At 40.2% G+C, this 26,905-nt stretch overlaps 1 protein-coding gene across 8 annotated transcripts in view; it reads left to right on the forward strand.

Moving 5' to 3' along the window:
* Positions 1 to 2,798: 2,798 nt before the first annotated feature.
* CYRIA (CYFIP related Rac1 interactor A) overlaps positions 2,799 to 26,905 on the forward strand; it is a 55,964-nt gene continuing 31,857 nt past the window's right edge. For 6 of the 8 annotated variants that reach the window (XR_005953896.1, XM_041421255.1, XM_041421265.1 and 3 more), the window contains exons 1-3: positions 2,799 to 2,923; positions 18,708 to 18,758; positions 20,554 to 20,622. The gene's annotated coding sequence lies outside the window, so the exon portion shown is untranslated. Of the gene's footprint in view, positions 2,924 to 11,906; positions 12,038 to 18,707; positions 18,759 to 20,553; positions 20,623 to 21,340; positions 21,508 to 26,905 lie in introns of those variants that run through there. The other 2 variants (XM_041421246.1, XM_041421226.1) reach the window with 2 other exon arrangements.

Raw genomic sequence — 26,905 nt, forward strand, 5'->3', positions numbered from 1 at the left:
TACAAAAGACTAAACAACACTGTTCCAGGTAGATAAAAATGCAAGTATTTACCAGTATTGCAGACTTTTATGAATCATTTCTGTTTTAAAAAAATGAATCTATGTCACCATTCAAATTTCAGAAGATATTATAAGACCAGCACCTAAAAAAATCCAGAGATTGCTGCTATGCTCCCATGTCCCAGTTGAGCCATGGCAAATGGCTGTATACATTGTTGTAACCATGAAATAAAATGTGTAAACACCCCCTCAGATTTCAGACTGCAAATCAGTTTGGATGGGATTCAGTGTGAGATTCAGACTTCTAAGTTTTGGATGTCTGTCAGCAGGTGTCTTTAGCTAAGTGACTTAAATTTCAACTGCAGTGATGACAGATTCACTTTGGTAGCAATGGGCATTCTGACCTACATCTACAGGCCACAGGACCTACAGGTTCTTCTGGAAGATCGGTAGAAAATAAGGCAAGATACCCAAGGGTAACTTTGAAATCTCTGGATGTTTGTGCTCATCCCACCCATGGATCAGGACTGGGGTAGCTTTAAGCTGTGATAACTAGACTGTTACTGGCTGGCCCATTGCATTGCTCACCAGAGAACTGGTTTTAGATGCCTACCTGCTTCTTGTGATGTGCGAAACTACTTCATGAAAGCACCAGACCTGGACTTTAGTACTGCCTGTAATGGGAGATTAGACACCTAAATAATGTCTAAGAAATAGAGGTGTCTGTATACCCAAATTTAGAGGCACAATTCGCCAGTGTAAATGCAAGCATATCCTTTAACCTGAGAAAGTTTAGGGTGCTTGAGGTATTGGTATGGGGCTGGCAGAGATAAGACAGAAAATCTTGGGTACCCTGAATCTTTTCAAAGAAAAACTGGCTGATATGTGAGATTACTCAGAGTCTATGTGATAAGAAATTCCATTACTGAGGAATCTGATCCCTACCCAATGTGCTGCAAACAGATTTTGTCTCACACAAGCACTAAGATAATAGTTTCACACAGACAGTTGTGGCTACCACGCCAGTAGGCAGTTAAATAATTGTTTCCTGGTCTCTAACGTCATTGTCCAAAGCTGAGAATCTGAAATCTATCACTCGCCTGCCATTTCCCCTACAGGCTGATCAACTTCAGTCTTATGGTAGTATGTGACACTACATGTAGATGTTCTACAGTTCATTTCATCAATATCTAGCAGTCCCTTTATTTTGGCAGGATTTAAAAGCTGGATTTTTCTACTCCTAACTATTACCTGTATGCAGAATAAAAATATTCTTCTGGCTAAGTCCTTGATGTATTCAATGCAGACAACTTGAGAGCATATATAGCATGCAGTCATAGAGTTAGGATACTTCCAAAAGATAGGTGACAGCTGCCTCTTCTTTTGTAAAAGCATCCAGTTTAAGACACAACCATTATAAAGCAGTCAGAATGCATGCCCCAGAAAAATAATTAAAAGGGGACATTACGTTGCTAGCTGGGAATCTGAGGTTCAGTTCTTTCTCCTGGTTCAAGTTTTCCACGTGACTGTTCTTCCCGCTTGAAAGTGGAGCAACGCTATTTACTTCTTTTAAAAGGTACTTTGAGACTTGTGGGTAAAAAATGCAAGCCAGCAGCTCAGTGTTCTACTAAGCTGGGTGCTGTAAGGGTAACTATACTAAATGTGCTACAGGAATAGAGACACAGCCTTTTAATAGGCTAAGTATGTCACTTGAATTATTTTCTAACTAGATAATTTGGAATTTTCAGACCAAAAAAAGAATGATTCAAGGACATCTGGATCAAGCCTGGGTAAAGGGAAGAAGTTAAATCATGGAAGTGATGCTGCTTTGCTGCTTGCTCAGAGGGCGTGACAGACCAGAGGGTCAAGGCAGCAGCAGGCCCTACATGTTCACAGCTCCACCAAACCACTCCACTTCGCAGCGCTCCAAAACTTGCCTTATTCATGAGAATCACACCTCTCTGAGCACACAGCTCTCCTCGACACATTTGCCCGAGGCAGAACGCAGCTGTGTGTGAACTCTCAGCTGGCATGGAGCTGTGATGGCTTTGTGGTCAGCATCACAGCTTCTCACATTTAAAGAGCTCAGCAAGCAAAGCCCTTTGAACAATTGAGCAGGTATTTCTGCACTGAACTTCTAATATTGTCACTTTTTGTTTTGTTTTCCTTTTCTTGCTTTCTCGCGCTAAATGACGCACAGACTGGCTTTTGGGGAAGGGGGAAACCAAGTGCTGCACAGCCATTCTGGCGACTTTAACCTCATTTAACCCTCAGCACAGCAAGAGGAAGTACAAAGTATTTTCACGAGCTGTGAATGCGCTCAGATCTGGTTTTGACGTCTTGAGGAAGCGCTGCCTTCTGCAAAACCAGAAACACAAAAAAATGTATGTGAAGTTCCAAACTCCAGGGTTCAGAGTCACAGAATCACACAGAAACCATCCCGTCCCACTTCCCCCCCACCCCACAACAGAGGCCACCGGAGAGAGTGGGATGGGGTCCCTGCGAAACGGGGAGGGTTTGGGTCAGCGCCGATGTCCCCGGGCGGGGCGCAGCGCGGGTGACAGTCACACGCGCCCCTGCCCTGATTCCGCTGCGCGGACAGCCCAGCGTCCCGACCGCCGGCTGGGGAGCCAGGGGGTCCCCCCCGTACGGTCTGCGGAGACCCATCCCTATCCCCATCCCCATCCCCATCCCCATCGGAGGGCGCCTCGCCCACGGCGGCGGGAGGCGGGTCCGGGGGAGCCGCGCCCGGGGCGGCCGCCGGCGGGAGCCGCACGCAGCCACCGCGGGGCGGGGCGGGTCTGCCAGCGTCGCGCTGGGCCGGGCGGGCTGGGCCGCGCCGCAGCGCCGGCGGCTGATTCGGAGGCAGCGGCGGGGGATGGACGAGGGTACCTGCGGCGGCCAGCAGCGACGGGCGGCCCAGGTAAGAGCGGGGAGGCACGGAGGGGCCCGGGGCTGCGCGGGGTGGGGGCTGAGCTGCCTCTGCTGCTCCTTCTCTCGGCGCCCCCGCATCGCGCCGAGGCGGGGATGGCGCGCTGCAGCCGCGGAGTCTCCCCGCTCCCCTCGCCCTCTGAGCCTCCTCAGCCGCCTTTGTGCCCGCTCCCCGGCCCCGAGGCACCCTCCCCGTGGCGCCCCTGCCCCTCGCACCGCGGGGGCTGCGGGCGGTGGCGGGAGGAACCCGGAGGGGCACGGCCAACTGTTGCCTGGGAAGCGCCGGCCCCGGAGCGCTGCCAGCGGCCCCGGGGCGGTGAGCGCCGGGGGCTGGCTTCGCCCACAGCCCCGCTTGGAGAGGCATCGGGTGCGGTGCGAGCCCAAGCGGAGGTTCCCGATTGACCTCGCCGAGCCGAGGAGACGCTTTCCCGGCCACCGGGTCCTCCCTGGTGGAAGTCTCCGAGTTGTCGCTGCCGGCCGGCGGATGCCGAAGCCGCCGCGGCCGCAGGGACGAGCAGCGCCGGTGCGAAGCCGGCTGTGCCCGCGGCAGGGCCCGGGGAGCTCCGCGCTGGCCCGGGGTGTCCGTCAGACAGCGCGTCGCTGTGCCTGGCTGGACTGAGTGCTGCGGGGGGGTCAAAGGGAGATTAAGCTTCAAACTTTGATTATACCGAAAACTTTCTATTCCAGCTGTTGGTGATTGCTGGATGCAGGGTGCCATAAGCGTGGTGTTTTCAGCGGGATGTACTTAGATAGGAGATAAAAGACAGGCTCTGTAATGCTGCATTCATCTCGTTTAAATCGCTGTCCATGTTGGGAGGTGTTAGAGCGAACAGATAGCACGCTTGTATCTATTATTCCTATTATTATTTTCCTCCTCATTTGATTCCAAGACCGTTGAGTTTTATTTATCTTTATCTGGGGTTTGTTTTGCTAAGGTCTCAGTAATACATTGTGCTACTGTGTAAAATCGAATGCTCTGTAATTCACTGGCAACACAGCGAGGCTCTTAAAAGGCTTTCAGTGGTGCTGCTAATAACTTGCCGAGGGTGGTGATGTGAGTTGATTTCCAGCCTGTTCCCTGTCTCTAGCTGCCATACAGACCATCTTTACACTCTGTTTTTGTTACCAGTTCTAAAGTCAGTTTATATGTGTGTGGGGAAAGGGTAGGTTAAGGGGGACAGAGATATCTTTGCTTTTCTTCTGTTTTGATCATCTGCAAGGCCATAAAAAAAATTAAAATTACTTTGGCAGTGAACTCTTAGGTGGGGGGGAGATTTGGGTTGAAATGCTGTCGTGACATGAGGTTGCCTTGTGGGCAAAGATTTTCACATGCTCAGCACAGCTCTACAAAAATACCCCAACTCCTGTTACACAGGGAAGAACTGAGCAGACACTTCCTTTTTCTCTGTTATGGTAACTTTCGTATTTCTGTAACATGTAAGGAAGACTGTTACATCAGCAGTGTACTTTTTTAAAGTAATTTTAAAAATAAACCTTGTAATTTCTTTCATTTAAATCTTTTCTGCTCTCCTGTAATACCCCCAATCCCCCATCTCACCAGGCCAAAATTAAAAACTAATTATAAAGTCCTACTGTTTCCTTTGTTAGACTTTAAAAAAATGTTTCAATGAAAATAAATTACAGTTTATGGGAACATCATGATAGGTTTGACTTAATTTTATAAAGAGCATAGAGTAACAACCAAGAATAAAATTCTAAGAATTTTATTCTTCAACTTAAACTGCTGTATTATAGTTTGACTGCTGGTCTTTAAAGTTTCACTTAACGTGAACTGTGGCAAGTATAAACAAGGCTTTCTGAGTTACTTACATGGTTTCTCAAAGACTGTGCAGTATTTTCCTGTATTCTGTTCTGTACTTCTTCAGTACCCTCCTATGCTGCTTTTGCAGTGATGCTTTGTTTTTTCCCCCCAGAACTTCTGCTCTTTATTATAAACTGAAAATAAACAAACCACAAGTGATTGAAAAGACAGTGTATACCAGTAATTAGAGTAAAACCCCCTTGATTAAGTCAGAAAGGAAAAATGGTGATCATCTTGGATACTATTGCATAATTACTGTCGTCAGATGTCATTTTGCCATGACAGTGGGTCTATTAGTGAATTTTACAGTGCTGCGAAGATAATTCATTGTTCGTGTGCTCAGCTTGTCCTCATGACATCACTTTTGACGCTGTTTTGTCAGGCTGAAATATCTTGTCCTCAGCAGTATGGCAGCCTTACAAAGGCATTGAGGATTTGCATGTGCAGTATGTTGCAGATTTCCACATTGTGTGATATACAAAATGAGCTTAAATGCTATATGTTATTTAGATGAATAACCATTCCTGAACTTTGACAGAAATAATATTTTGTAGGTGTACAGATAGAATAAGTAAGATCTCTTTAGCATATTTTTATCTGCTTCCAAATGCCATTCTAATTGGTGGTTTTGGAGAAACTGTAAAATATTTTTTGTGGAAGTACTAGCATGCTTGAGCACTAGATGTATATTACATGCAGTAGCACATGAACTTAATCATTCAGTTCACATTTTATGCAAACCAGAAAAATGCTATTCTATATCCAAACCCTGTATATGATCCAGACATCATTAAGTCTCCTGTTAAAGTCCCTGGAGACAAACAGGGTATTTTATTGGGACCTATAATGTCAGTGGATAGGGGTGAATTGATGCTAACAATGTATGTTAATTTGAAGCAGCCAAACATCTTAGTGTTTCCTCTGTTACTGAATTCAGTATGTATTTGGATCCATTTCAATATTATCAATCATTCTTTTAGCAGTGCTTTCTACTCATGTTATCTAGGAATGCAAAACAGTAACACTAAATCAGAGAAAACAGTTTGAGAGGCATGAATTAAAATATTTAATATATGGGGCAGTTTGAGAGCTGCAAAGAAAGGCAGTCATAAATTTGAATTTTGTTGTTTAAATTAAAATTGTAATAGAAGCTGCTCTGCACTTGTGTGAATGATGATGAGAGCAATCTGAATGATTTGAGCTGTACAGGTTCTAATTGTTATGAAGTACCAGGAATTTACCATTCTTCTACTTAGACAAAATTCCAATTCCTGATTCCAATTAAAATGAAAAACGTGCCTTATTTTCTATCTGTATATACTGCTCAATATACGTTCTTGATTTAGACTGGTAGCAGTAGTTGATCCTACAGAAAAAACAACAGTAATAGGTATAGGACAAGAACCTTTCAGGACTGGTGTGACCCTGCAGCACTGACACACAAGTGCTTGAAAGATTTTTATTTAGTATTGTGGGTTTAAAATGTTTAGAAATTATGCCAGCATGAAGATAGCAACCATGAGATTTAGTTAAACATCACTCAGTCTTACCTTAACTCAAGAATGGTTACCTTGGCATGCTAACAACTGAAATACTCTTGTCTAATTTATGGACTTGTCAATAGACTAGAAAACTAGTGCTCTGAGGGACTTCTTTGTGCATATTCCTTTTTTTTCCTGTCCATGACAGTACTTCGGTAGTGCTTTTTGTAGACAGGTTGACAGATTTTAACAACATGGTTTGGATGACCAGTAGTGCAAAAGGTGAAGCTAATGCATAAGTCTTATCTTTGAGTAAATCTGTCTAAGGAATTTGTGATGTTTATAATGTGTGAAACATTAAATTTTGAAGGTTGCAGTAGCTGCGCAGCTTGTGGTGTTAAGTGTGCCTATCATAAATGCTAATCTGGTTTGGTTCAAGTCTTGGGTTAATAAATGTGATTAATGAACCCGTGTTCCTGAGGCCTGATGAAGAGCATCCATAGCATCCATTCAGCATGGGAGCTGTCGTGTCTAGAATATGGCATGGAACATACTGAAATCTTGAGTTTGATCCCATTTGTCTGTGATGAGCTTGGTACGACAGAGTGCAAGTTCACACAATATAAAAACACTGTGGAAGTGATGGGGTGTTTTTAAGGGAATGTGTAGACTTAAACTGACATTTTAGAGAAAAGTAATTCTGTACTGTCCTGTATCTCTCTGATACACATAGGTTTAACTTAAAGATTAAACAGTTGTTAGAAGCTTTCTTATATATAATTTATGGGATTTGTGGGTGGGGGGGAAAACTCTTCTCTCTGCTGTATTACTGCCTGAGTTCATAAATTATTTGAGTGGCCTATTTTACAACTAGATGACTCAAAGCTGAGGTTGATGGTCCTAAAACCCATGTCTGAAAGCACATTTTTCTACATTTTTTACTGTGAAGAAAAGGAGATGCACGAGGGCTTCTGTTCTGCATCCATCCATAGCTGTTAACCACTGAGACTGTTCTGGAGAGTGGAATCTCTCTCCTGCCTCACTGCCTTTGGCATCCAGAGATGGGAATGCTCCCTCAGGATTAGAAAAGCTTGTTTTGCTAAGAAATAAGTGTAAGCTATTTACTCAAACTTGAGTAAAAGCATTTGTAATTATGTTAGTCTCTCTCCTCTTCATTTTTTATGGTGCATTAGTTGCATCCCATATTCGTTAAGTGCGACACTTCATTCTCTGTCCTTTTCAGCTTTAAGTACCTTGAGTTCACATCACCCTCTTCCCAAGAGACTGAAACAAGCAGAGTGTCATAAGCTGTCCTTTATTTCACCTGCAACCTTTGGGAAAAAAACAAAACAAAACAGTAATTAGGCCAGAGGCCTAAACTCCTGCCCGGTGATTAAGGCATTCAGGGGACGGAAATCTGGTTTCTATAGGTGTTTCATTCTTTTATCCAGTAAATATTTTTCCATTTCATAACTTCTGCAGGAATAGTCTTAGGACAGACAATAGCCTGTGGTTTAGGGCTCTACCCTGGTGTGCAGAGATGTGGTTGGGAGGCAGTCTCTCAACCTGAAAGGAGCCTACCACCCACTTCTACTTCCTCTGTGGTTGCTTTCCTGATGCTTTTAAATGGCCCCGTGGTGCTTGAGCGCATGATCCTGCCCTCTCATCCAAAACTTCAAAATTGCATGACTCCTTTCCTCAGGAGCTTGTGAAAGGAATGTATCTTGCTTCTAGAGAGGCCTGAGGGTTTTACAACCCTTTTTAATAACATAGGTACCTATTGAGCTTCCGGGAATAGGTGACATCAGTTTAAGGTACAGCCTTCACAACTTTTTTACCTATTAGGTTAGGTGGCTTCCTGCTTGCTATCCCAGTTGTCTTACTTTCCCTTCTTTACCCACATTTGTTCCAGCCATGTTCAGAATTCTCCTGTGAGTCCAATTTGGGTTTCTAGACTTATATGGATAAGTAAATCTAGGAAGAGTGTAGATTTTGAAGGGATGAAGGCCAGCCTTTGGCAAGACTGAGGACTTCTGGAGGAAGTCTTTCTTTTGGTTTTAGGGTGCAGTTTGAGTCTGGTTTGATTCAGTTGTCCAGTGTAAATGTTTTGTCCTGCATGAGATGCTTTGCAACAACTGTTGCATCTATACTTGGTTAGCAGAGCAAGGAGGCCAGAAGACCCATGTCCTGCATAGACCCATGTCCCAGAGCACCTACTGGGATGTTTCAAAACAGCGCAGTATTATTTTCCTCTGCAACTGAACTGAACCCAGTAGTGTCCTAAGACTATTGTTGCCTAAGCTGTATGTGGTCATTCTGAGAAATGGGAGAAAAAGGTTGTTCTTATGTTTTTCAAAGATATTTCAGAGCAAACCTGCTTTCTGTTTTATTTTCTTTATTGTAAGTGTATTTAATACCTAGTTTGATCATTATAATTTTCATTTTGCAGCTGCCCCAGATAAAATCCAGAAGGTTAGTTTGAGTTAATGGCTTTCTGGGAAGAGGGGAGAAAGTTCATCTTCTGGTTTCTCTTGTACATGTTAATAATGGTATAGACCTGTGGGGCAAAACTTCATTACTGGTTTTTTTTAGCTGTTATCAAAATGCTGAGTGATGGTGCCACTTAGAGAGCAGAATTGGTTTTGGAGAAGAAGGAAAATTCTCTCTGGTAACTGATTCTTATGATTCTATCTCCACTAAATTGATTCCTGAATTGTATTTAAATAGCCTCTGTGGGAGACATACAGTAATATTTATTTTGTATGGGTGATCAGTTGGTCGTAATTTTTCAGAGGGGATTGCTATAATACTGTGGAAACTGGGGAGAGAAGCAATGGCAAGAGGAAAATTCAATAACATTTCTCAGAGTTGTTGAGATCTATTTAGATTTGAAACGGCTAGATTGTTAAATTTGTTATGTTTTATTTCCAGGAACAGTCTAATTTTGTCTCAGTTGTACTTTGTCCCTCCCACATACACACAGTCTGTACTGTATTGCTCTGTAATTGCAGTATTTTGCTCAAGGATCATCTGTAGGCAGTTGGCGACTTCTTCAAATACAGATTTCATGATGGACGTTGGCATCTTTAGAAGCTTCTGGAAATAAGTCTGTAATCCTCTCCCTAAGAATTGATGGTGGCAGAGGAAATGGGTTCTGATATTTTGTAACTATTTTCCTTATTTTTTTTTACTATTAAAGCATAAAAGCCCTGTAGGACTGACTGGAATGCTTCCCTCTCCAAGGCTGTGCTGCAGCAGGGCTCTGTAATACCAATTACTGCAGGGATGATTTTGCTGTTCGAGATGAGATCATGATGTGGGGGGTGCTGGAAAATGAGTCTCCCTCAAAATGTGTTTTATGCTCTGAATACATTAGAGATTGTGTTATTATAGTGCAATACTTAGGTCTTTGGGGTTTATGTTTTTAGTTAGTGAAAGTGTTGAAAAATCCACTTAGAATTTTTTATCAAAGTCTCTTGTATTCAACAGGAAAACAGAAAATATTTCCTGATCTTGGGACTGTGTTGCCTGTAGAACTGATCTGTATTTATGTAGCTAGATAATCTTCCTGCTTTTATTTATTTTATTTTTCCCTGAAAGACAAGGACAGAGCACACATATAGGAGGTCCTAGATGTATAGGTAATATGTTTGTCCGGTTTTATACTGTGAGACAGAAAATGATTGGGGTCTGACGACTTACGCCTTTGTTTTACAGAGGTTTTGATTCATTAAGGCCAGACAGTATCATGTTGTCCTTTACTGAACTAGAAGTAAAACTGCCAAAAAAAATCCCCTTTTGTTCTGCTGCTGAGGAACACTGTGGGCTGCCAAATCCTGACAGTCTGAGTCACCACAATTGTAATAAAGTGTTTGTACTTTGTCGGTTGCTGTTATTCAGTGTCTTCTAATTTATTCATAAGGCAAAGGGACACCTACAGATTTTAAATACTACTTTTTAAAGAAATAGTCAGTGTTTATAAAGAAATTACATTTGTCAGTAGAGGATTAAATATTGTAGTAACACTTGAAAGCTTCTAAGGAGTAAATAGTTTAACAATAAGAAATATATACATATATATAACAAATTCCATGTTTTGTGCAAGAGCAGTGCTAGACTTCAAAAAATGATGGGATTATTTTAAACTCCTTACTGAACTCTGTTGTTTTGGCCATCTGATCTGACCTGATAATGATCTGATAACCAGGGAGACTGCTTCCTTCCTAAAAAAAAAAACCAAAAGAAAAATCCCAAAAAAAGTTTTAAGGACAGGGCCTCTGACCCTGGAAATGCTTATCTACATTTTGGCTTTGAAGTGTGTGGGCTGTGACCCAGCAAGCCTAGCTCATGTAATTGAATTCAGTTGTTTTCAGTATCACTTCCAAACAAAGTAGTCAAGTTCTAGTAGTCAAATTAAGTTGTAATAGTCAAATATAACTCAGAATGAGTATGCATAAAAAGCTAGAGGAAAGCAGGGTGGCTCTGACTCAGTGGTGGTACCTGTAAGGCTGACAGGTGTGTTCCAAGACCCACAGCAGATGTTCTGCCTGTGGCCATGTGCACACTGTTGTTGGTTGATGGATCCTGCTGCCTGTGCTTGGGTGGAAGATGGGAGTACTTACAAGTTCTTGATCCCATCACCTGTTGATGGAAAGGAGGTGGGTTTCTGTATAATTTCTCAATACTGTAGCTGTTTATGGATGTGAGTCCTCATATTGTCTAGTATCAGTTATTGAGGCAGAAACAATGATTCGTTTCTTTCAATTGATAAAATAAGAATAAGGTTTTTCTTCTTGATACATAGGGAATTTTGTGTGTCATTTACCTTTCCCTACTTTGAGCTAATGAAATTTACACAGTTCTCTCTCTCAAAAAAGCGCCACATTGGCTAAACTTTCCCCATTTCCAACTTGTAGAGCTGCTGGTGAAAAGGACCGAGGTGGGTGTTGGTGGTAGGCACTGGGGCAGTGTGGAACACATGGAAATTCTTGCAGCAGAAAGTACTGTAATTTTATTTGCTGTTTGCCGTCATGCTATACAGCTGTTTCCCAAAGAAGAGGTTTGCCTGCTATTGACGGGACATTCACACAAAGGAAGGAGATGGTAGATAAGCAAATGCAAATATATTACATTCCTTCTATCGTTTGGTTTTTAATACATGCTGTGGTGAGGAGTTCAGTGTGAAATACTCAGTGACATGTAATTATATATGAATTAAGTGGAAGTTGATTCAGTGTCCATCTCTGAGAGTACCTATCCATAATGCACTGAGGTGGGGATGCGAGAGGAGCAGCACAGCTCTGAGCTGTTTAATTCATGTGGCGCTGCAGTCCCGCTCGGCTGCCGACTTCCTTTATCCTTTTTTTTTGCCCATAAAAGGAGAAGAGTGCTGCCATATGACTCGCTTTAGAGAGAATCACAAGATGAGGTTGGGGCCAGAGGGAGGGGGTGGTGGGGGGGAAGTTATTCAGGTAGCCTTGTTTCTAGTACATGATACAAAACATTCTGCTTTCTGTGTTTAATGTGATGTTACTAACAAAGTATGTGGTAGTATTTCCTTCAACTGACATTGCAATCAGACATGTAATTCCTATAATAACTTCTTTTTTCTTTTTCTTTCTTTTTTTTTTTTGCTTTCTGCATGGATGAGAGATTCTGAAGGGAAGGGATATAAATGAGTTTGGAAGAAGATAACTTCAGTTCTTAGGGATTGGGCTGTCCTCCAAACCTGCAGACACTTTCCTGCTGGTTGTTAAGGAATGACTGTATGTGGTATTCTCCCATCTTCTGCCAGTGACTGTAGGTAGGCATGCCTGAATTCATTGCCTAATTTTGCGCTGTTAAAAAGCTTCATCTCCAGTTTTTCCAGAAAACAGACTAATTGAGTTATTCTCTGAAGATTTGCTCAGAGATCAAATCTGGACAACTCTGTGCTTTTTCACAAAGTCCTTGAGCTCTCTTACTCTGCAGTTTCTCAGTGACTCTCTTTTACAATAAAGCAAGGGTTGCCTGCCTTCCTTTGACATATTCTGACAAAAAGCACAGCCCTCCCACTGATGAAGGTCGCAGTTTCTCTCCAGAGTGAAGGCAATTAGCAGTTCTAAATGAGTTCCACCCAGTTTTTGGCATGGGTTACTAGGTGGTGTTTGATGGGCTCCTGATTCTGCATGATAGTGCACAGCAAGCACCAGGATGGTCAATTCCCAACCATGCTGCCAGCTAAAGTCCTGTGTGTGTGTGTGTGTGTGTTCAAAGCCATCTCTGAGTCGGTGATTCACAGTATTGATTAGCTTGGGTTTAGTCAGCCTTGCTGTTCCCTTTATTTACTGATGCTGTGATTTGACATGGGGGCATACAAATCAGCTGTCTCTCTTCTTGCTCAGTCCAAAACAAGAAGTCTTAAAAGTCACAGCAAAATGTCTGTGCAAACCAGACTTTTTTCTTTGACAACTATGAAAAATGGAAATCTTCTATCCAAACATGTACTTTCATATGAAGTGAAGCATTTTGTCAAGGAGTCCAAAGGGAGCTGGAGAAAATTAAGATCTCAGTAATGAACAGTCATTTCCTACATTTCTTAGCATGACCCTTTTCTAGTACCACTGTAGGTATCCCGGGGAGAGAGCAAAAGGACCATACTAGTTATGGATCTAAAGTAATTTGTTTTTTTCTCTAGCTGTTGGTTTTTGGGTTTTTTTTTAACATCAGAACTAGGATGTAGGCCAAGATCTGTGAAAAACAGATGTCTGTCTCATGCCTGCAGTGTTATCATCACTGGGATTTAATAAATTTGTTACTTCACATATGTGGGTGGGTTTTTATTGTGTTGTAGACTTCTGGTTGTTTTTCTTGAAAGATCTGACAGTTTTATGGTTTATTGGGGCGATGGTCTTTAGTTGAGTGTTGATGTCATTGTTGAGATATATTTGTCATCTTTTCATCTCTTTGGAAGACTGAAATTGTACCTGTAGTTCAAGGCACTAGAGTTAAAGTATTCACAGGTAAATCAGAGTGTGGGAGTTCATCTGGGGCTATTAGGTTGGAGCAGATGGTTATTAGGGAGATTGTTAGGTGAACTCACTGGACCAGATTGGCAGCTGGTATTGCAACAGTTACAAATGGGTGCTCACGATTTTACAGAGTAATAAGCAGTTTTGTCAGTATTGACATGGGTTGACCATGCTTGGATGGCAGGTGCCCACCAAAGCTGCTCTGTCACTGTCCTCCTCAACTGGCAGAGAACAGAAAACATTATGAAAGCTTGTGGCTTGAGATAAGGGCAGAGAGAGATCCCTCACCAGTGACTGTCATGGGCAAAACAGACTCCACCTGGGGAATTAGTTTAACTTATTCCCAATCATATCAGAGGAGGATAATGAGAAATAAAACCAAATCTTAAAACACCTTCTTCCCACCCCACTCTTCTTCCTGTGCTTAACTTCACTGTCAATTTTTCTACTTCTTTCCCTCAAAAATGAGAGAAGAAGGAGAACAGAGGTTGCAGTCAGTTCAGCCCACCTCTTCCACTCCTTCCTCCTGACATTCTTTCTCTTTTCTAGCATGGGGCCCCTCCCACAGGAGACAGTTTTTCATAAATTTTTCTCATGTGAGTTCTTCCTGTGGCCTGTAGTTTTTCCTGAAGTGCTCCAGTGTAAACCCTCCCAAGGGCTGCAGTCCCTCAGGAACAGGCTGTTCCAGCATGGGTCCCCCATGGGGTCACAAGTGCTGCCAGCAAACCTCCTCCAGTGTGGGCTCCTCTCTCCATAGGCCGCAGGTCCTGCCAGGAGCTTGTTCCAGGGAGGGCTTCCCACAGGGTCACAGCCTCCTTCAGGCACCCCCAGCTCCAGTGTGGGCTCCTCCATGGGCTGTAGGTGGACCTCTGCTCCCCCATGCTCCTTCATGGGCTCTAGGGGCACAGCTGCCTTGCCATGGGCTGCACCAGGGGCTTGCAGGACAATCTCTGCTTCAGCGCCTGAAGCACCTCCTGCCCTCCTTCTGCACTGACCCTGGGATCTGCAGGGCTGTTGTGCTCATGCTCTCACTTTCTTTTCAGCTGCTCTTCTGCAGCAGATTCTCCCGCTTCTTAACTCAGTTATCCCAGATGTGCTGCCACCATCACTGATGGGGTTGGCCTTGGCCAGTGGCAAGTTGTACCATCCATCCTGTTCCCCTTCACTGCCCTTCCCACTACCAAAACCTTGCCATGGAAACCCAATACACAGTGCCATTGCACTTAAGACTCCAAGGTGAGGAGTTGGCACTGAAGATGATGATCTGTGGGTCAGCGGTTGTGGAAGGGTTGTATGTTTTTGTATTGTCACAATGATTTTTCAGTCCCCTATGACACTGCATAATCACATCTATACAAAGTTTTACACACAGTAATTCTTGCCAAGTACAGTATTTACATCCATATTTGCACCACAGTAGTTGTGTTTTCCTTTGGAAAGTTTTGTGCCTCTCTTGTCTTTACAACAACTTCTTGCTTGTGTTCCTTTTCATGCAAAATAAGGGTAAATGTTTTCAATTCAGGTTTACATGATTTTTTTTTAAAGTAATTAATTTGGGAGTTCTGACTTAGATGAAAAAAACCAAATTTGTGAAGACATACATAACTTTGTGAATTGTTGAAATAAACCCACAGATTTGTTCCTAAAATGCTGATCTTGTAAGATGAATTTCTTCCTTGGCCATCAGTCATATGTGGGTGAAGTTTGGAGAAGAGGAATCTCAGCTGTGCATTGGAATGCAGTTGATAGAGCTATGCCCATTTTATACCAGCTGACAATCAGACCTAATGTTGTACTGGCAGCAGTCCAGGCTTGCAGAAATTAAGAAATCAGATGCTCATGTTCTGTCCATCTGAACACATTAAAAAATCTCCAAAACCTAGAGAGTGCAAATTTTCACATGTGCTGCATATGATACTTGTGGAAACACAAATGCTCAGATGTTACATGATTATGTGGTTCTGTTCCCCTGATTTGAAAGCAGCAGCCACCTAGGCAAGGGTGATCTGGAAATTCTGAAACGCATTTGGCTGGTTATGGAATTAATTTCTAAAAACTATGTTCTCCAGAAGCAATTGAGTACTGTATTTGTGATGCATGTTCATAGCAGGAACTAAATAAGGAGTGGGTATGGCATGCAACTCTACTGTTACATTTTTAGTCCTGCTCATGACACAGTTTTGTTCTATGCCAACTAACACTCTTTAGATAATGCCCCAGCATAGTTCTGGGGTTGGGAGAGATGATGGACTGTTTCCAAAAGTCTGTTTGGATCTGGCTGGGCTGTATGGAGGAATAGGATTTTAGTTGTCCAACTACAAGCTGTAACGTGTTTGCTGGTTCCAAGCCCAGAACGTGGCTGTGTGCTGTGGTCTGTTTTATTTTTTGACATATATGTGACCACAGATCCTGCTTTCCAGGAAGCTGGGATTCAGCAGCTTCTTTGGGGAGGCAGTAGCAGTATTGTCAATGTGTGCTTAGGAAGGTAGAAGAAAAATTCTTTCAAGCTTGGAAATGAGAAGCTGCCTGGGAAGCTGGAAAAATGAGCCAGAGCAACTTAAAATCATGGAATAACTGAGTTTCATATTTCTTTTATAAGACAAGCCCCAGAGAATACACAAGTATAATCAGCCATTTTGAAAGCACTTGTTTAAATATATATACATACATATATGTATATATATTTGAAGAATTATGGCCTGGCATTTTAAATCAAAATTAATACCCTGAGTATTAAGCAGATGGCATCTACAATGTCCTCAATTGGAGGATGTGTATACTGGCAGTAGAGTAAAACTTATCCCTGACCTAAGCTTTGCTTTCTGTTAACTAAAGGAGCAGTGCTAGTACAAACCTAAGTTGTCATGATCCTTAGCTTTTCCCTCGAGAATCCCTGTCTTCAGCAGATGTCTGAGCCCTCTTCTAATTGTCTGTTCACCTCCTGTCTAGGAGGTGCAAGTCTAACCTTATATTTAGCAAAAAACTGTAGGGTGTGAAGTTTTGTGTGGGGGTGTTTTTTTTTCTTTAAGCAGTGTTAAAGCTATTAGCATCCTAATGACTTAACAGTGTCTGGTCCGACAGACAACTCACGGGTTGACTGTAGTCCGTGGAGCACAGCCATCTGTCTCACCACCTTGCTTCTACAGGACATGAGGAATAGCTGTGGGATGGCATAGGCTTCTTGGTAACCTTGTCACGTGTTCCTCCACCTGGCTGTGGTCCAGCGACCAGAAACTGACCTCCCAGTCCCCGCACAGACAGTGCCATTCCTGGGCTGGGAATTCCTGGTGCAGTTTGTTCTTGGAATGGCACCAAGCTGGGAATTCCTGGTGCAGTTTGTTCTTTGAGGGTTGTGTGGGGAGAGAATCAAAGCTCAGGTCAGGATGCTCTAAGGATGAACTGCCCTGAATTACCGATATTGCCATTGCCATCTCTCGCGTTTTTCTGCGTAAGATTTAGATAGTACCAGGTTGGTAGTAGAGGTTTTAATGAGTCTGTGCTTTTTTCAGTTTTTACATTGATAAGTGTGTTCAGTTGCTGCCCCTTTTTTTGGTTTTGTATTTTAAATCAGAATAAAACTCATTGCTTCATTTTGGAACTTGTACTTTCTACTTCTTGAGTAGAGGACTTCTAAAACATGAAGTAATGTTGTGGTTGCATAGTTAGGATAGAGAGTTTGGCCTCTGATGCACACTTCCTCTCATTTAACTCTCCTCTTTTGCCTTTGAACATTATGTAGTCCATTCTGTAATGTAGCTTCACTTAACTCCTTATTTCCAAATAGAATTAATTTAGCATCTCTGCTATTTATGCTTTGTTGAATACTGATCGTACAGCCTTAATTATTTCTTACACAGCAGGAAACTTTCAAAATAGCAGCTGTGTTTTTCCTTAAGTCAAATTGGTTGTGAACTACGACTGCTCAAATCCCTGGGAGGATAATAAGCTTTACTCCCAGCAGGTCCCCCAGACTACTATGCTAAGGGAACTGAACTGACTCCCGTGTTTCATTGTATAAATGCATTTTAACTAGAGATAAATTGACTTGCTGTAGCTTCCCAAAATAGTAAAAGAGAATTTTCTCTTTTGTGTTAATATATGATGGTTTGCCTCATTGCTAATATCCTTCCCTTAGAGCAGCATTTTACTAAAGTTTCAGAGTGCCTTATTTAATTCAGTCCATTTTTGGCAGTCTGGTGTTTAAGAAATGATCACAATCCTTTCTTTCTGACTTGCAAATTCTCCCAAGAACAAGAGTGGTTGCTCATAAATACATTTCTTTACCCTGTGGTTAAGTCACAGTGTTGTAAGAAAGTGTCCTGATACTTAGCTATTTTATGAAGTCATTAGAGTGTTGTTCCTCTTCCTTCCCTCAGCTTTCCTATGGAAAACTCTGATACCAGTCTTGGGATGTTTATCTCCACTTTTAAAGGAATATTTTAAAGAAACCAAACTGGAAAGTAAACTTTTCAGAGTAGTTTATCCTCCTTCCCACCCATGGCATTGGCTTTCTCACTCAATAGCATCTCTCTCAATCCAGAGGTGATACCTCAGTGAACTTGCCTTGCAGCCCATTCCATGCAGTTATTGCTCACAGACAATAAATGATTTCTGGCATCTGTTTGTAGTCTTTTTTAATGCTCATTTCATACCTGCTAATCACATTAACCCTGCAAATTACACTGACATAGTTTTTATATCCCATTTGATTTTGTATTTCATTTTGTTTTATACTGAACAAAATTTAGATGTCTGAGATAATTTTTGAAAATATTAAAAAGCAGACTTCCAGAATGTTGTATTTGATTAAAAATCTAGTTCAGCCCTAGCTGCTACTTGAGTTGTGCTTAGGGATAGCTATTCTGTATAAGTTGCAAAGGTTTTGTAGTTTCATAATTCAGCTGAACAGGAGGTTCTCCTTGATAGTTGCTGGGGTTTTCTTTCCAAAATTTAGTTTTTCTATATAAATGTAATTAGTTCTGGAATTCCAGAGTCTTTCCGACCTGTGATTTTTGTTGTTGTTGGGTCAGGAGGGAAGGGGACGTGTTTTCTCACATCTTCAAGCAGTAAATGCTGCACTAAACAATGAGCTGATATTATTTAGGGCTGATTTTTGCAGCCCTGTAGCACTGGAGGGTCAGGGGTTGTCTCGTACTCCATCACTGCTCTGTGGGAATGGGTGGTTGTCTGGGTTCTGTGCAGTGCTGCCAGTCCTTTCCCCGTCCTGAGGTGTTTGTGCAACAGTCCTCCACTACCCTGGTGTGCGCTAGTGTCAGATTAATTGACCTTTGGCTCTGGGAGTAATGCACAGTAGAAGACACCTTGAAGAGTGTTCTTTGCTTTTGAAAAAAAAGGGAAGTTATTCTCTATTGAAGGCATTTAAGTAACTTTTCAGATTTTTACTTGTTAATTAAAACAGTTTCATTAATAACGATCCTTTTAAATAAATTTTAAAATCCACAGATTGCAGCCTCTGTTTAAGTATTGGGAAGGCTCTGGATCGTCTTCAACAAGGTAAGAGTCAACTCTGGTCCTTTCAGACTTGCACAGAACAGTTGTGGAGCAGATTTGAATGTCATCAATGATAAATGAATGAATGCTCAGCCCTCATTGAATACCATCCTTTATGCAGTTTCACTGTTGTACCTCACTGACACTTTCAGAATACTATCTGGGCATAATATTCTCGCCTTGAGGTTTTTATTTGTTTGCTTTTCTTTTTATAGAACAACAATTGAGAATTCTTCTTCCCATGTACTTTTTTTATTTACTCCACTGTTTGTTTTGAGTCGTTTCACTGTTATTGTTCTGGTCTGTCTAAACCCTTGGGACAGAATTGGCTTAGGCAGAGAGCAGGATTTGTTCACATCCCCTTTGAAGTCCTGGTTCTGTGATTTTTGTGGGTCTTCTACTACCATTATTTTTTTCCAAATCTTGACTGAGTTCCCATCAAAGTGTCTGAAATATAAGTTGCAAATATCATGCATTGATACAGAACTGGAGAGAATTTGCAGCCAGCAGCAAAATAAATCTATGCTAAAAAAAAATGTTTTTCTGCTAGAGAGAGGGAGTTCCCTGACTTGACCAGCTACTAATTGGTTCAAAGATTTGTTTACATAGAGGAGCTATTCCTAATTAGTTCCCTGTGTGGGTGTTCTACTTGGGAAATTAGTGTTGCATATTGATATAATTTAATCTGCTTTTATAATGAATTGTTACAATTTGCAGTAAGGAACTTATTTTTAGGAAAAAAACCCCAATCTGCACTGCACCACACCAGTTTTAAGAGATAATTCCTCTTTAGGCAGCAATCAAGGTTACTGTTTTGAAGTTGAATGAATAAAAGTCCATAATTAGATTGAACCCAGTTTTCAGTCACATATTTATAAATATAGCTGCAGAAACACACGCATGTGTTTTTCAAAGTCAAAGCCTAATGAAGCTGAATTAAGCTGATTTATGAACTCAGTGGCTTGACCTCTGAGGCTATGAGGATAGCGCAGCTGAATATTTGGGAAAAGTGTGGAGCTATATTACCATTATTAAGGTTATGGTTGAAATTGAAGTTCACTTCCAAGCTTTTCTGTAGTGGCTTTATTTTCCTTGTTACTTTCACCTTTATTCTGGGAGCAAGCTTGCATCTCTCTTAACTTATTTTATTTAGAGAGTTGAAAAAGTATCATTAAAATAGCTGTCTGTATAGAACCTTATGAAGGACCTGGTCCCCTTGTTTTTCTAGTGACATCCCCTGCCCCAACACTTGGAAAATGAAATGATCGCTATTGGGCATTTAAATTACATTCTTTATTTCAGTAGTTTCAAAAGATTGGAAAATTAATTTCTGAACTTAGAACTGTTTTAACTGGCCTTTTTCAATATAAATATTATTTTAAATAAATACAGCCTTTATACTAAATTGCTAAATGTTTTGGAAATGTATTCCATTTCCATGATTTTGTTATTATATCTTTTAATTCTTAATATAATGTATACCATTATCAGTGCACATTATTATTTGGCTGTACCAGTCTTGGCAACAGCTTGTTATAAAATACAACTTACCTGCTGAATCTATTCAGCAGAATTATATGGGATAAGATTTAGTTTGAATACCTGATCGTTTCAACCCAGCTGCATTTTTTAATGGTATGAATACAAAAATTTTTGGATGTTACAGATCTCACTTTCAATAGATTAACTTCCATTTATCATGGAAATTTCTTTTTTAAACTAGAAAGTTTTATTGCAAAATTGAGATAGGGAAGAGCAAAGCCACCCCAAGTGTAATCTTGAATGTTTTTCATGACAGACGGACATTGAATGTTTAGCATCACCTCTTTGGATTTTTGAATGTGAATTGGAACCACTTTATTTCTAGGTAAGACATAACTGTGTTTGTGTTAAGTACCCTCTTCCTTTTATATGTGAATTGTGAGAAGGCTAAAGACTGCAGTATGCCGGACTTTTCTTCATGCAGTGTTTATGTGTTTGTTCAATGAGTCCAATGTTACTTGAGATTTTAAGTGCTAATAGTTAATTTGTCCTAAATGTCTATGTTCCCTGAGAGAAACCACACCAGCCACTCTGTATGGTCAATATATGTCCAGGAGTTTATTTTGTGATCAGTTGTATGGTTGTTCTATTACCTCATTGCCATCTAGAGGGGTTAGCTGAGTGCTGTCTGTCTCTTCTCTTGCATCAACACCTTCACTCAGCAGGATATGGTGGTTTAGGGAATTTGCTGCTGAAAATCTGTGGGATTGCAAAGGCTTCCCAGAGGATTACTCTTCTGTCAGTTTAGAGCTCTGCATCAGCTCACTGCAGATTCACACAAGTACTGGTATCAACACAAGGGAATCAGTGCCAGTACCTGCAGGAACAAATTGTTTTATTGGCTTTAAACTTATTTCTCTCTGCTCCAAGAAAATGTTTGTGAACGGCATCAAACTTCAATAGCTGAGGGGGAAGCAGAGGGTGATAGAGATGAACTAGAAGGTTTTGATCTGTAGACATAATTAAAATTTGTCGCTGGAAACAAATTACTCAGTGAAATACTGGAGGTTGTGCCAGTCTGGCTTCTTGTGTTTTCTACAAAGATTATAGGGACCAGAAGGGACATCTCTGTCACACTTCACATGCAGCCGAATTGTGGTCAGCACAGTGCTGGGGCTCTGGGGCTGAGAGTCACGGACATTGGTTCTGGTTGTGACCCAAACAGTTCTGTTTGCCAGCCCTTCCTGGACTCCTGGAAAGCGTGAAGCAGGTAGGACATTTGACCTGAAGCTCTTGCAGCATGTAACACCTAAAATCTGAAAGGCCGTAGTATCTTAAGTGTACTGTTGGTAGTAAGGCTGTGCTAGATGGTAGCTTTGATCCAGTCGTTTCTCGGAGAGATGGAAACCATTGAGTATGGAAAGGATTCTCTAAGTTAACCCTATTTTAGTAACAGTGAATGCTGTCATTAATTCAGCTTGCTGTGAGAGGCATCCAGCAAGTGGTGCTGTGGGCAAAAGACCACAAAAACTTCCACTTGTTGCAGGCAAAACCAAGCCAAACACAGCAGCAGCCTGACTGGGTTTTTGTCAAAGCCGGTTCACAGCACCCAGGTGGAGTCAGGGCAGTCTGTCAAAATAAAGGTGTTTGCTGATCATGTGGAAGTTTGTTCAAAAGAAAGAAAGCCACCTGCAGAGGTGGAAGGCGTAGAGATTCATCACTTTAAGGTCACAAAAGATGTGGAACCAGCACAACTGAAAGACAGCAATATTCCTGTTTCGTTTCATTGGATGGGTCAACAAACCCAGGTCCAAGGGAGGAAGTGGATGGGAGGGGTGGCAGGAGAGACTTAGGATGAAAGACTCCAATCAGAGCTTTGACAATTTCTGCAGGGTAGAAAATTACTCTCTGTGTTTTAAACTACTGATGTGAACTTGTAAGGACTGTATATACAACCAGCAAAGCTATTTTGCATATTTTATTTTTTGGTTTTACTTTCTCCATTAAAAGAGCTTCCAGTCTCCTATTTTGTTACAGTCATATGGGAGTTGAAGTAGGAATTATGTACATGACATACCTGTTAAATTTTATAATAGCATTTCAACTAAGATTAATGGCCCAGGACCATCCTGAGCCAGAGAGGAGAAAATCTCAAAACTGAGTGTTCAGCATGGATTTATCCACTCCGGTGGCTGGGGCTGAGATGATTTGAAGTGAGATCTTAGAGACAGGACAAGTAGAATGAAAAGGAAAAATAAAAAGAAAAATGGTAGGAGTGGAGATGAATACTCTTGATGTGACAGAAGAAACAGGAAATGGGGAGAAAAAAAGGGAGTGAAATGAGGAAATAAAGATTTGTTAAATTATGGACTATTGAATATTTATTCCGTATAAACTTAATACTACTATAGTGTGGTTGACTGTTTTTATTAAGTTCATTAGTAGAAAGTAATAAACTGGTAGGAGTTACACCTGGTAAGAAAATTAGTTAGTATTTTTTTTTTACCTGATATATTTTTGAAGTCCTAACTGTTGGCTGTTAGACCTTTTACAGTTAAGACTTTTTTTTCAAATGAAGCCCTCAAATATGACTTTACTGATCTCAAAGATTAATTTTTTTCAGACTAACTAAATACAAGCTGCAGAAACATATGAAGATTTTTTTGTGTGTGTGTAAAAGGAAAAGTTCTGAAAAAACAAATATTAATATAAAAGTGAAAAGCCAATACTAAATTCTAAATACTAATGCAGCAGAAGCAATTTTTGGTCCTCTTAAGTGTGAGCTGTTTGAGCTGTGCTGGGAACTGTACATGATAAGGTTTTCATTTCTGTCAGTGCAAAGAGGAAAATTTAATCTTAAGGGCTGTTTTTAAAATGGACAGTATCCTTTACAACTTTTGAAAAATGTGACATGAATTATTGTTTTAGTTCTCCAGAGTTTGAATGTTCCTATCAGATTAAATAATAGTATAAGTGTTTTCAGAAGTGTTTTGTGTATACATGTGTATGGTGATCTATTACTGTTGTTTTTTTTAATGTCCTTGGGAGCAGGAGAATATGGGGTGGGAAGGGAGTAAACTCTTTCTCGTTTTCAATTTCCTGTTTTCTAAGAATACATTGGAAAGTTTCTTAATTAAATAATACCATAATAGACATTTGGAAGATGAACTGTGATTATATTCAGGTCTTTACATGGTAAGTATGTTCTTAAAATAGTAACTGCTTGATAAGAATTAGGCATCATTTTCCACCAAAAGTAGTGTGAAGTGTTTAAGATGAAGTTAGCAATGCAGGGAGAGCAAGATCAAACATTTAGCCTAATCCAGACAATTAAGTTGGATGTCTGAAGTAGGCTTCACTTACTGCTTAAGGATTGATGCTGAGTGCCAGAATTAATATCTAAAGCCGAATCTCGGGAGTGAATTTGTACTTCACACACAAATGTGTCCTTAGTTTACCTTAGGCCATGATAACTTACTAACATCTCAGATATCTTGATAAAATGAGGAGAACTGTGGTCATAGAATTTCAGAATGCATTTCAAACATTTTTTTAGAAAGTAATTAGAAGTTTATAAACAAGTTGATAACGTTTCACACCTGTTGCTGTTTCGTTTTTGAGCCTGTCTTTATCTCACAGAGTATCTTGTACAGGCACGTTCTGTACGGTTATGAGGAGTACCGCGTAATGGAGTTTTTAACACAGACTTCTAGTTAATACATTGCCAGGTATTTTACAGATATAATGCATAAATGTGTTTCAGGGAGAGCTGTGAAGAAAAGTACTGTGGTAATTGTCGGGATTGCCTTGTATTGTTGACCAGATGTGTTTTCCCAAGAACTGGGCACACTCTCAATCTGGAATTCAGCTTTATGCCAGATTTTGGTCGGTAGTGCTAGACTGTGACTCAGAGCCTAAAATTAAAAGGCTTTTCCTGAGTTTTACATCCTCAAAGAATTATGGTTTTCCAGCAGGTGTTAATGATGAGGTGTCTGCTAATTTACAGGCACCTCAGTGAAACTTAATGTTTTTGAAATTAAGGATAACATTTTTCAAAAGTAGCAAAAGATACAAACTCAAGATACTTATTTTGAAACAAAGGCTCTAATTTTTCACCCACAGGAAAAAAGAAGGCCTTGTATTATCTCTTTTTTAATAAAAAGTCTTTCAAATATATTTTTTTAATGAAAAAACTGCAAGCCCTTTTTTTGCAATGGTCACCTTCATTAACACAACTTGCTGACTTCCTTCCTCAGCTGCAGTTCTTCCTACACTCAGAGGTCAGCAAAGAGCAAGATCAACAAGCCACACATCTGGCTCTCTCTCTTTCCAACTGGAACAAAGAAACAATTTTTTAATGGCTCTTTGAGTTAATTGTAAACAATTTGGTTTTGGAGTCGCTGACTTGCAGCAAATGTTTGTCGTAGGCGGATGTAGGGAAAAAGGACTATGTCCTAATGCAATTCCTCTGTGTCCAGCAAGGAGAAACAAATCACTTTAAAAAAAAGGAAAAGGAATGTCTTACTCCTTGTAGCATTGAAGTATGCTGAGAATTTTGAGTGCATATATAGGATATTTCACAAGCTTAAAATATATGCTTTGATGAGGCAGAGAGACGGAAGTACTTGCTCATTTAATTTTTCTGTAATCTTGTATACAGTAGTGCTGATTTTTCCACCCCCTTTATATTCATGAGCTGTTTATGTATGAAAAAACTGACAGTGATAAAAGACCAGGGACAAACAATAGGAATAGGGGAAAACTATTTCAAAATGAGCATGCTTTTCTCTGGTATTTTCTCTGGTATTTATATTGTTCCTAAAGGCATTTTTCCAGTAAATAATTTTCAGAACCCTATATTTACAGTTACTAACCCTTAATTAATAATTTTAAAACAAATCCTTAAATAATTAGTAGTAGTTTTCTTACCTTCCCAGTTCTCATAATCTTTTATACTCCCTAGAATCAGGTAGCATCAGTATATCTAAATGATTAGAATTATCTTTTTTTTAAAATGTTTAGGTAAAGTAAACATTTGGTGTGACTTTTGTACTTTTGCACTTCACAACAGGCTTGTTGATATACAGCACTTCTGAAACCCCAGCTACTTTTAAAATATCTTGCTGTAGTTTTATGTGTCTTAATTTGAACTCACATTGCTCCCATATTTTGGTTGCTTTGTTTAATATGTTTGTCATGATGGTTTTATTTTTAATCTGACCATCCTGCTAAATATTTGCAAATGTCTTGATCTGTAAAGGAAATTGCTAATGCTGTTTGGAATTATGGCAAAGGTTATGACAAAATTGAATAAAATTAATTGTTCAAAGGAAATGTTTTCCATCGATTTGTTTGTGGGAGGTAAAGTGTTCTGTATTTTGATTATTTTTTGTCAAAATTAGGTGTTTGGGTTGCTAATGCCACTTAGTGGATATTTGCCTTAACTGCAGCCTGTTCCAAAGCCAAATCAGGTGCCAGACGCTCTCTTAATTTCTATATTGGAGCTGTCCTCCTGCCTAGAATATGTTGACTATAGCATGTTTTCAAGAATTTTAATTATCAGGTGCATTTTAAGAAGTTTATTACAGCTTGTTCAGTTTTCTAATTAAATGTATTAAAATGTAGGAATTATTTCTTACAGAATTTTGAACTTAGAGGAAAATAAGGATCTTATTTGCATATTTGATTTGAAACATTAAACAACAGTCTTGGTCATTTTGCACTGATTCTTTAGGTTACTGAAATATTAATTGATAGTAAGGTGATAATTTTGGTGGTTTAGGCAACACTTTGCTTTAGCCCTTTTGGTTGTTGACAGTGTTTGGACAAACACTGACCTGGAACAAGCTGATAGTTCAAGAACTGATTAGAAGAAAGTAATAAGTACCTTTTGTTTGGAAACTTATTATTTCCAAAAGTACCTTTTGTTTTTTTGTTTCCAAACAAAATGTATCCAAAATGGGAGTGGGATAGGCCCTGCTGTAATGGGACTTTTTCAGACTTCAAATAACTGGTGGGAGCAGGGTGCTGATCATGCCCAGGCTGGGTGTTTGATCCATCCCCACATGGGACATTCACTTCAGAGCTGGACTCGATGGTCCTCATGGGTCCCTTCCAACTCCCAATACTCTGTGATTCTGTATTTCTCATTTGGAAGATCTGAAAGGTGAGACAGACACCAAATGTCTGTTCTACCATTGTCAGTGAAAGTTACCATTTCCTGAATATATTTTTTAATAAAGTTTCTTTTTTTGCTAAGTCATTTGGATGGTAGTATTAAAAACTTGGTGTATTTGATACAAAATGTAAATGTATAAAATTCCAACTTTTATCTGATACCAATACATATATAGTCTATATTGTATAATTTTTTTTTCTAATGTTAGTGTTCCAAAAAAAATCTAGTCTATACAAAAGAATATCATTCTTTTTACAATTTAAAGGCTTTTTTATTATGGAAAAGATTTTTTTGACTTTTGAAATGTGTATTGATTTAGGTCTTTCAATTTCTTTTTAGTCTGTGAACTCTGTTCTTTGAACTTTTTTTTTACTTCAGTAAATTTCCATTATTTTCCATCAACCTTGATAATCTTCAATCACTATGTATTTTTTTACCTAATCTCTCAGGCTTTTCTGTTTGCTGTTTTTATTAGTAAATCAGTTGAATA

Source organism: Onychostruthus taczanowskii, unplaced genomic scaffold (assembly GCF_017590055.1).
Source record: "Onychostruthus taczanowskii isolate IOZ18803 unplaced genomic scaffold, ASM1759005v1 scaffold11, whole genome shotgun sequence".
Lineage (NCBI taxonomy): Eukaryota > Metazoa > Chordata > Aves > Passeriformes > Passeridae > Onychostruthus > Onychostruthus taczanowskii.